Source organism: Panicum virgatum, chromosome 7N (assembly GCF_016808335.1).
Source record: "Panicum virgatum strain AP13 chromosome 7N, P.virgatum_v5, whole genome shotgun sequence".
In the NCBI taxonomy this organism is placed as follows: domain Eukaryota; kingdom Viridiplantae; phylum Streptophyta; class Magnoliopsida; order Poales; family Poaceae; genus Panicum; species Panicum virgatum.
In genome coordinates this window covers 560,001-570,000 of record NC_053151.1, presented here as the reverse complement: position 1 = coordinate 570,000, position 10,000 = coordinate 560,001, and the positions used below count along the sequence as shown (strand labels likewise).

At 41.4% G+C, this 10,000-nt stretch overlaps 2 long non-coding RNA genes across 2 annotated transcripts in view; one reads left to right on the top strand and one right to left on the bottom strand.

Moving 5' to 3' along the window:
• LOC120681743 overlaps positions 1-1,512 on the bottom strand; it is a 2,448-nt gene extending 936 nt beyond the window's left edge. Inside the window, exons 1-3 of the long non-coding RNA XR_005678048.1 lie at positions 1,190-1,512; positions 765-880; positions 168-252 (exon numbers count right to left, since the gene is read on the bottom strand). This is a non-coding gene — a long non-coding RNA (uncharacterized LOC120681743). The remainder of the gene's footprint in view (positions 1-167; positions 253-764; positions 881-1,189) is intronic.
• A 5,655-nt stretch (positions 1,513-7,167) lies between these two features.
• Positions 7,168-8,480, top strand: LOC120681748. Its single transcript, XR_005678053.1, has 3 exons — positions 7,168-7,295; positions 7,909-7,965; positions 8,284-8,480. It is a non-coding gene; the product is annotated as an uncharacterized LOC120681748 (long non-coding RNA).
• The last annotated feature ends 1,520 nt before the right edge of the window (positions 8,481-10,000 follow it).

The window sequence follows — 10,000 nt, the reverse complement described above, 5'->3', positions numbered from 1 at the left end:
ATGATATAGCTTACGGTATTACCATTGAATAATAAGAAGTTGTAGGTAGGAACAGGGGCCTAATATGGCTAACTTTTCAAGAAACAAGACAGCATGGTAATGTACATAACATGCACTGGGACAGTGATGACAGCTACACCAAGGAGATCATTGGCAGGGATACATACCCTAAAAACCAAGACTCAAGCTAACACCAATAATGGTCAATGAGAGATCTGTAGTTGACCCATGCATGCCCTGATATGTAGAGATCTGGCCAATAAAGGGACAAGAGAAAAGAGGAACAGTAAGTTACAGAAGAAGCACTCTGCACTGTATAAAAGAAGTTGAACTAGACGACCACAATGTCACTAAGTTGAGCTCTGAAAATGTTCTAGCAACATTACAGATACCGTGAGAAAAAGGTAGGCCATATTTTTCACTTTCCGTTACTCTAAAGCATCGAGTTCCCCCGTATTGTTTCACCATGTATCTGCGTCCGAGAAAGATATATATTTCTAAGTACAAACTAGAAGGGTTAAGATGGTATGTGCTTATCACATGCCTTTCAACATAATTTTAATCCAGACAGAACAATACACATCATGTACCTACAAAAGTAATTTTAGAACAGCCTGGACAAACTCAAAGTTGTTTGAGCCAATCAGATATACAAATTCTGAACACTAATGAGTATGGAGCAACTTCTTAGAGAATTAATAAGCTAAGCCTACAAGTATTATTAAGGAAAATTTACTTGAGCAAATATACTAATAAATACTCACAGTTCTTTGTTTCTCCGCAAGATTGCAACAGCTGACTGAAATAAGAGTAGAGTTCAGCCATCTTCTTGTGATTTGTCAACTCAGTGGTATTGTGTTCACTCGCAATACAACGCTACCTGTATCCAAATCCAATACATTCATTCATTTTTTTGCATAACCCAAATAGAAAAAAGAACTGTCAACCGTGAAGCACAAACACCCACGATGGCTGCTTCGCAAAGAATACTCGGCAAGTCCGATCAGCCAAACACGAATGCAGCTACAAGAATTAAATATGTACTACAAGAATCTACGAGAACAAGAACTAGGCTTCATCTTCTTCCCCAAGATCTACAAGAATCGATGTGAGTAGAGTGAGTAAACCCTAGCGGGGCAGCAAGATGCGGGCGGAGGTGGAGAGCTGGAAGGGAAGGTGATGGACTCACATCGCAGTTGGCGGAGGACGAGGTAAGGATGGGTTGTGGCGGCGGCCGAGCACGGAAGACGGGGGCCGCCAAGCGCGGACGACGGCGGAGGCGGCCGAGCACGGAAGACGGGGGCCACCGAGCGCGGACGACGGCGGAGGCGGCCGAGGACAGAAGGCGGAGGACGAGCACGGACGGCAGCGGTGTGGCAGCTCCCGAGCGTGGACAACGGCGGCGGCGGCGGTTCCCGAGCGCTGAAGACGGCGTTGCCTCCGTGCTGCCCTCGCCTTGCGCCACCTCGCGATGCCCTCATCTTGCGCCGCCCTGGGGAAGAGCCGCCCGGACCCTCGATACGGGGGAGCCGGGCCCCTTCCAAATGCCATAGCGCCTCGACCGGCTTTTTTTTATTTTTATAATTCTTTTAATGTTTTTTTACAGATTTAATACACAAAAAAATCTTTACAAAACTAGCCCCCGCCCCCATGGGCCTGGCGCCCCCCCCCCCCCCCCCCCGACATCAGGACCCATTTGCAATTGTGTTACCAGAGCTCCGTGTATAATTTAGTTTGGCTTAATACATAGATAAATTGTGTTATTTTTCATGCGGCATGGATTAAGTTTCAGAGGCTCAAACCTTACTAACATGGATATATCACTAATTAGAGGTTCTAGAAATTAATTTATATTTTTCTAAGTTCAGAAACTATTTTTCTTGATTTAGTGTATTTACCCTAACCATAAATCATTTGGTCCAGTTGTGCTTAACTAAAAATTCTCAAACTTTTTTTATAGATTCTAGGGACTAAATAAAGGCTACTGTAAAGGTTTCAGCCTTTAGAACATAGTATAGATACTGGAATAAACAGTACACCTAAATTAAGCATATTTAAAGATCTATTTTTAACACTAAGCTATGAGCAAGTACTGGGCCTACAAATTTTACACAAGGCTAGATGCATAACGTGTAGTTCACTGGCAAAAGATGAGTTCACTGGCAAAAGATGACATGCAGATAGTAAGTGTAACTTGAGTTCTAATTTAGGGTGTATTTAACTTACATTTTAAATAACTCAAAAACCAGTGGTCAAATGCAAAAGTCCATGTAACAAAAATTGTAGATATATTCACTACAAACTCAGAATATTTGGATTTTCATTTTTCTGATTTTTCTATGAATTTATATCGATTTTACAAGTTCACTGTTTTGAATTTAAAACTTAAAAAGGAAACCGGACCCATTTGCATATAAATTTTTTGCAAATGGGTCCTGGCGCCCAATGGTGGGGCCCCTAGCGTCCCACCCTCGGGCGCCAGAGGGCTAGTTTTGTAAAATTTGTTTTTGTGTATTAAATCTGTAAAAAAATATTAAAAGAATTATAAAAATAAAAAAAGCCGCCGCGACCCGAGGCTAATTTCCACGAGGGGAGACAGCCCAGGGAAAAGGCCGGGTTCCACCCAGGGTTTGGGCCTCCCAAACGAAGCCTTAGTCAAGGCACGCGTGGGTCCCTGTCGTGGCGCGCAGCAATTGGCAAAAGGTTTGGACGGACACACTATCGTCCCACCACTTGCACTTAGACCTGAGAATGGATTTGGCTTGATCCAAAATCGAATTGGACTTTGGCACTTGGACATGTTTTGCCTCCCGTGACCTATAACACACGTTTCTCAACTATTTTCATCCTACCATGGTTCGTTTGCACCCGAATGGACATAGTTCCATGTGTTTCCGACCGAAATGAACTGTTTCCATTCCATTGTGGGCCGTTTCCATTTTTTGTACAGGGTTACATACCGAATGGTCGTTCGGCCAATGTTTTCGCCTCCCATGACCTATAGCCCACGTTTTTCGTCTATTTTCACCCTAGCATGGTTCATTTCCACCCGGATGGACATAGTTCCATGTGCGGGTGCCATGTACAACATTTCGGATCGAAATGAACCGTTTCCATCACGTTGTGGGCCATTTCCATTTTTTTTGGCCAGGGTTCTTCAAAGTAACGGCGCCGGAGGCACGACTCGGCCAATTAAGGCCAGGAGCGCATCGCCGGCAGAAGCGTCGAGTAGGTCGATGCTCGCCGAAAGGCGGACCGGCCGACCCAGCCCAAGGTCCAACTACGAGCTTTTTAACTGCAACAACTTAAATATACGCTATTGGAACTGGAATTACCGCGGCTGCTGGCACCAGACTTGCCCTCCAATGGATCCTCGTTAAGGGATTCCTCCAGATTCAAACACTTGAGCAGTACCCCTTCCAAAGTACGAAAGTATAGGTCTCCGTCGATCAGCACAAACTTCAGGGCCTTTATCTTCAACTTTTTGGGCACCGAACTCGACGGGTTCTCTAGATAGTCGACAATTTCTTTCCTCCAATCGTCGGCGTCCAACTCTATTATTTCTGCGTCGAGAGTCGGCTTATACCCAGATGCTGCTTGTGCCAAGTCGTTTGCCTCCATATTTTGCCCCCTGGGCACATGCTTCAGTGTCATCAGCCGAAACCCTTGGGACAATCGATCGCATTCTTCAAGGTAAAGCCGTAGAGTGTCATCCTTGCAATCATACTCGCCAGAAATCTGCTTGAGGACCAGATGTGAATCGCCGATTATTTCAACTGAATCGGCGCCGATTTCCAGCAACAGCTCCAACCCCTTGATTACGGCCTCATACTCGGTTTTCATAAAGTGAACCTAAAATTTGCTTAGTAGGGTGTGGGTAAAAATAAAATTTGATCACTTGCATTAAGATTTATTTTCGTTAAAAATTTGAACTTAAGGTAAAATGCTAACTTTCTTCCTTCGTCTTAGAGCTGCTTCTTCCTTATTGCTTCACTTGTTTAATTAAGATATGCTTAACCCCTCTTGTCTGTGTGGGTAGCGGGAGCGTAGGAAAACCTTTTTACCCTCTGGAAACCTTTTGAGCCTTTTACCGGGGTTGAGAAAGTGGGAATCACCCATTGTCCTGAGTGCTAGTAGTAGGATTGTAGCGCTGCTGGGCAATGCAGTTGTATTGGGTTGTGAGTGAGTACTAGAACGTTAAGGCAACTAAAATTATTTGGGGTTGGGCAAGATTAATTAATTTTTTGCTAGGTGATAGTTTAGGAAGCTCTTGCTTATGCAATAATTACTTAACCTTAAAGCTTTTAATTGAGCCTTTGCATGATCCTTATTTATTTAATCACGTAAGTCTTCACTACAAGAAATGTGGTGATCTATGACGAAAATTTTATGACATTTTAATAGAGCGCCACAATTGCACACAATCTATGACGAATTTGAAGGTATGGACCCTAGGCCCAGAACTTTGTGACGTTTTATTGAATTCGTCATAATTGAGCCCACAAAATATGACGTTTTATTGAATTCGTCATAATCGAGCCCACAAAACAATGACGTTTCAGCATTAATGTCACAAAAATCGTCATAGTTATTTTGACTAGTATATGTTTTGGCATTCATCATTTTTATACAGGCACGGTGGGTTTGAGTCGATCACAACTAACCACCAGGCCCACTCCTTGGTTGTGCCATGGTTCGTTATTTAGTTTTAATTACATTCAAATCATGTTGGAAATATGCGTATTATTCTATTACCAGATTTTAGTTTGAGGCATATTTCATAAACAAATAAACACAAGATGCGAGCTAGTTCTTTTTTATTGGGATCTATAAGATTGTTAGTTTTGCATTTTGCTTCACAATGTTGTCTTAATTAGTTATTTAAAAGAGCAAAAACATTTTCACATATGAGATTCGAAACCTAGTCTCAAATCTCAAACATATAATAAAAATGACTTAGTCTCAAATCTCAAACATATAATAAAAATGACTTACTAATGAGCTATGCCATCATTAATGCTAGGCGTTATTTTGTTTTGTTAAATTATCAGTATGGGTTAAAAAGAAAAATAAAGTAGCGATGGGGGTGGAGGGTTTCGAACCCTGGTCCCCAGGGATACAAGGCACCCACCTTTCCATTACACCACAGCATCGGTTTTAGTTCCATGTCAGGTATTGAATATTTTATAACAAGCTATCCCATGTTTTAATTCAAACAAAGAGGCAAAATGGGACATTTAGGATTCAAACCCGGGGTCACCAAGACGAGATCCTAGTACCCTACCAGTTTGCCGAAGCTTCGTTTGTGGAGGTCAGGGGCAATACAATTTTTATATATTATGTTGAAACGTGGCCCTACATTGAAGAACACATGTGCGATTCATCATTTTCTTTTTAATCTAGAATTAAATTTTGTAATCAGTATTTCTCCCTCATAACAACTCCAAATTTTATGGTTCTTTTTTTTTGAATTTTTCTAAAATCAAAATATTTTATTCTGTGGCTTTTGTTTATATGTTAATTGCTATATCTTGATTATTTTCATATGACATGTTTTATTCCAACTAAATAGAGCATTGAAAAGCATGTTTTTGCATAACAATTGCTTATGTAACTTGATATTTTTCAATGTTATGGTCAACATAAGGTGGTGTCCAAAATTGAGATGCATACGAGTTTGAACATGTTATGAGGTGTGTAAAATTCAAAGTTTGACTTAAGTTGTATGAAACAATGTGAGATATCTATCCATTTATGAACAATGTATACTTCAATTTTCATAAAATCTTATGAAATTTTTATGTAAAGTTTATACACCCATAAAATGATTCTATGGCAATTTACAGAATTTTCGCAGAAGTTTTAGGTATTATTATCATTATTTTGTAAAAGGGGGCAAGTAGAAGGTTGAATTATCCCTAACAAACATTTGAAATTTTATCTATTTTTATGATACAAGCTATAACAGAACATAAATACCTAAATAATATTTTTGAGATTTTTTTAAATATTATTTGAGATACATATAGTTCAAATTCTAAATAATTTCATTAAACCCGCAAAAAATGATTTAAACTATTAAAAATATAAAATGAATTATAAAATTATTGAAACTTCTACAAAATAACTTATACATAGTGTACTATATATAAAAAAAACTATTGGCATATATAAGATAATTATTTTTATGTATTACTTCATAATGGTGCAATAAATAGAAAAAAACACTCGGTAGGAGCCGAAGTTGCAATTGAAAACAACATTCATCTAACGCGGGAGATTCAATTTTTCCCAGCCTGCCACCCACTGCAGCATTAGCATCTACACCACCCCACACACACGTGCCACCAACGTGTGGTCCCCCGCTTACACGGACCCCACTCATCATAGACAGCTCACTCTCCTCATGTTTGTGTGGCCGCGCGGGAACCCGAAGTGAAACCCACCAGGCCAAAAACGCTCCCACAAGAAATTTACTCTAATGCCCATGTGGTCACCAAGTTTACATACACCATGTGGGGTGCAAACTCATAATTTCACAGCACTAAATAAATTAAAGATGCGGCACCTCCATCTCATCCCCTCAGTTTGCACAAACCCTAGTCCCGCCGCCGCCACGCATGAGCCGGCGTCCTCCTGCATCGCCGGAGGCACCGCTCGTCCGCAGCCTCTCTCTCCCCGCGCCCTAATCCCCCCCGTGCAGCTCGAATCGCCGCTCGTCCTCAGCCTCCTCATGCCAGCACCGGCGCCAGCACTCGTGCGTGAGCCGGCGTCGACGCCGCCGTCCGTGCTCGACGACAGCATGTGGAGGTAGCCGTGCACGGAGGTTAGATCCGGCGACGGCCTCCTTGCCCTCAAGGACTCGCGGTCGGCCACCTCGCTCATCCATGGATCTGCGTCATCCACCTCCTGCGTCCGACATCTCCGGCGGCTCCTCGCCCATCTCACCGGCGGCGACCACTGCCCTCTTCTCTGCTCCAAGATCCACGCATTGCGCCCTCGTCCCCTCTCCTGGAAATCACTCTCCTCTATGCTTCTCATCAATTTCGTGCAGACCCTAATCCCCTTCCTCTTTCTCATCTTTTTCGATTTGCAGCGTCAATTTTGTGGAACTCGTGGTGCAGAGGCAAGTAATTTCTGTACCCCCTCTTGATTTGTTCCTTTTTAGCATCTAATTGCATAGGATTACATGTAAATCTCGTAGATTCCTCACACCTTTGATCTATGAAGGAATCGAGTGGATCTGCTTGTCCTCGCTTCCGTTCTGCTGGGTTGAATTCTTGCCTGCTGCTATGGTAAAACCATGAGTGCCCCCTTCTCGTAACCCCTCTGCATGGTTCCAATGAATTTCTGTTTAACTATAAGAATGCTATAGTGTTATATATCTGAGCACTTGCCCATGCTTGTGATGATATTTTGTTATATTTGAGCACTTGCCCATAACAATGATATTATTTCTGTTTATATGATGTGTTGTTGTCCATGTCAATGATGATTGCTATGTTAATTCTAAGCACATGTCCATGCCAATGATATTTGTTTCTATTAAGTTCAGCACTTGTCCATGCCTATAATGCTACTGCTGGTAGTCTGATAACTTATCCATGCCACTGATTTTTATTTATGTTCATCCGAGCACTTGGCCATGTCATTTTTTTTATTTTGCTGTCAGCCCTTGTCCATGCCTATGGTGCTGCTTTTGTTTAATTATTTGGCTGAAAATAGCACTTGTCGAGACTTCTCGTTGCTAACTATAACTTAGTGACTGAAAATAGCTGCTGCAATCTACTTAGATGGGTAACATAACTTGAGTTACATGAAGGAAAGGAATCACCCCCTAATACTCTCTCTGATGTGCCTTTTTTTATTACAATATGCTATGTTACTTCAATTGATATTGGTTTTCAGGTCCAGCCGCCCTGGATAAAAAGGTCAAATTCAACCTTGACATAGTAAGCAAATTCGGTATGATCCTTACTAAAAAATGATATGTTTTCTCTTGTTGTTGTGACTGCTTCATGTTCAAATTTCATTTGCTATACTGCATTGCAATTCAAACTTCATTGTATCTGTTGATTTCATACAATTTACTAGTGAATTATGCTAATTTTGAACTTGGCTTCCTTTATTACATGTTCAAAATCCACCGAGGCAAAAATAGAAATGGTTGATGAATATCACTAGCCTAAGTTGCACACTCTTACGAGATTTCTCTGTTCCTCTGCACAGCAACAAGTTGCATACTCTTAAGCACTGATATTACATTTGTTCTCTTAATTTCAGAAAAAACTGGAGAATTAGAACAGAAGCCATGGAACAGAATTAGAACTGAAGAAAATCGAGAGTTCTCTGTTCTTTTTTGTTCAGCACGGCAACAAGTTGCTAATAAAAATTCTTGCTGGATGAAAACTTGTACTTGATGTGTTGGAAGAAAGACTTTGTATTTGATGTAATACTGGATGAAAAGTTGTTGTATTTGATGTGATGACTGTTCTGTTTAATTTTTGGAAATGAGATCCATGGGTTGGAATTGGAATCCTAAAATGTGCTGAAAAAACTATTGAAATTGTTGTACTAGATTTTTTTATGGGCTGTGGGCTGGAAATCTGGTGACGCCATCATCCATGTAGGCAGCCATGTCATCATCCACGGAGGCAGATACGCTATCGTCCATGTAGGCAACCACATAAGCAGCCACAGTCCTGTCATCGTCTACGTAGGCAGCCACGTCATCATCCATGTGGCGGCTATCTATGACGTTTATTTTCGTCATAGAAAATGGGTTTGGGTTGGGCTTTGGGGGCCAGGGGCATTCTATGACGGTTTCGAAACGTCATGGATCAAACAATCTATGACGAAAATTTAAGGAACGTCACGAGGTGTGATCTGTGACGCTCAATACATGACGCTATTTGAGATCGTCATAGATACTGCTTTATGATGGTATTTTAGTGATCTGTGACGAAATTTAATCATCATGGATCAACAGATTTTTTGTAGTGCTTGCGAGTACCTTTTGTACTCAAGTTGCTTTCTAAATCTAGTTGCAGGTGAGTCGGAAGTGGTGTTCGGCCACTTCTACCCCGCCGATTCTGGTGCGGGGGAGGAGTAGGTCGTTGAGGCTGGTATGGTGTCCTTGAGCAAGACATCATCATCGTAGTAGGTTTTATCGTAATCGAACTCCGTGAGAATATGTAGATATAATAATCTTTAAGTTTCTATTTAATATGGTTTTCGTGAGCCCAAGGCTTGTAATGGAAGTTAGTTGAACTCTCCTATATCAAACTTGTAATTTTAAGTGTGTAAAATTACTCTTTGTGGATCATCGGCAATGTACGCGCTTGTTTAACGGTACGTGTGCTTAATCCTGGCATGTGGCAAATATGTACCGGGACTACCGGGTTTGTTCTCGTTCTTGGTGAATTGTGTTGATTAAGTGCCTCTAAGGTGTGGATTGGCACGTGGTGTGTCGAGAGACGGACACGTACTAGCCCTCATCTTAAAGGATTAATCAATAATTTTACCTAAACCGAGGGCAAATTGGGCGGTTCTCACAAAGTCCTTTTTCCTTGCTCTATTTGGATCATAGGTATTCCTGTAACTATGGAGGTTGCAAGTGACTTGCTAGACAGACAAGGTCCCATCTATAGGGAAGACACTGCAGTTTTTGTTAGTCAGTCAGGGGAGACAGCAGATACCCTCCTTGCTCTTGATTATGCACTAGAAAACGGTGCCCTTTGTGTTGGCATAACAAATACTGTTGGAAGCACGCTGTCGAGAAAAACACACTGTGGAGTTCATATCAATGCTGGTTGTGAGATTGGTGTGGCCAATACCAAGGTTAGTCTATTTAAATTTCTTCCTGTAATGACTATCCTAATTTTTCCATCTCATATTGTATTGGTCCTAACAAAGATACCTGCCAATCTTGCAGGCATATACAAGTCAGTAGCCATGGCGATGATGGCTTTGGCTATTGGATCTGATCAAATATCCACTC